Source organism: Dipodomys merriami, unplaced genomic scaffold (assembly GCF_024711535.1).
Source record: "Dipodomys merriami isolate MVZ:Mamm:240054 unplaced genomic scaffold, mDipMer1.0.p SCAF_506, whole genome shotgun sequence".
Taxonomy (NCBI): domain Eukaryota; kingdom Metazoa; phylum Chordata; class Mammalia; order Rodentia; family Heteromyidae; genus Dipodomys; species Dipodomys merriami.
The window spans coordinates 205,951-207,303 of record NW_027206076.1 but is presented as its reverse complement, the minus strand read 5'-3'; positions in this window follow the sequence as shown (position 1 = coordinate 207,303).

Below are 1,353 nucleotides of genomic sequence, written 5' to 3'. Positions count from 1 at the left end.
ATGGGAGTCCAAGGTGACCATAACCAATCAACTAAGTGAGCTGAGAATAAACATTGAACATCAAATTAAGGAAGTAAAGAAGTTCATACAACATCTAAAACAAAGCTTCAACAAAGAACTTGAAGCCATCAAAGCTGACCAATTAGAAGGAAAAGAGATAAAAAATAAGGTAGAAAGTGTTGACAGCAGGTTAGACCATGCAGAAGATAGAATCTCAGGGATTGAAGACAGCCGAGATATTATAGAGAAAGAACTTACAAACATCCAAGACAAGTCCAAGAAATATCATACATCTATCCAAGACTTGGAAGACAACATCATAAGGCCTAATCTAAGGATAATGGGTGTAGAGGAGCACCTAGAAAGAGAAGTTAATGGCCTAGGAAATTTGTTTAACAGGATCCTAGCAGAGAACTTCCCAAACATGCAAAAAGATAGGCCTATTCAGATACACGAAGCTTTTAGAACTCCAAACAGACCAGACCACAATAGGACATCCCACTGTCACATTATAATCCACACAGGATCAACTCAGACCAAGGAAAAGATCCTTACAGCTGTCAAGGAGAAAACATTAAACACTTATAAAGGAAAACCAATTAGAATCACCTCAGATTTCTCAGCAGAGACAATCAAAGCAAGAAGAGCCTGGAATGATGTATGCCATGCCCTAAAAACAAACAACTATCAACAAAGAATACTGTACCCAGCTAAACTGTCCTTCATAACTGAAGGGCAAATAAAAACCTTCCACAGCAAAGAAAAATTGAAACAATACATCTCCACCAAATCAACCCTACAAAACATTCTTAAAGATGTCCTACACATAGAAAACCAACAAGACCACATTAAACGTCAAGAAACTGTACCCAAACTGAGAATCTAAGAACCATAGAAAGAACCCAGTTTTTACAACCCCCAAGAAGGTGGATAACATGGCAGGAACTCCCAAATACCTCTCAGTACTTTCTCTTAACGTTAACGGACTGAACTCTCCAATTAAGCGACACAGGCTGTCTAGCTGGATTAAAAAACAAGACCCTTCTATCTGCTGCCTTCAGGAGTCACATCTTGCCCATAAAAACAAACACATTTTCAATGGTAAAGGTTGGAACAAAATCTACCAAGCAAACGGCCCCCATAAACAGGTGGGAATTGTAATCCTAATATCAGATAAAATAGACTTAAATTAAAATTCTTGAGAAGAGATAAAGAACTCCGCTACATACTAATTAAGGGATCTCTCTTTCAGGAGGATATTAAAATTCTAATTATCTACTCGCCAAACAATGGAGCACCCAAATTTATCCAAGAAACACTACTTTCCCTCAAATCCCACATAACTCCAAAGAC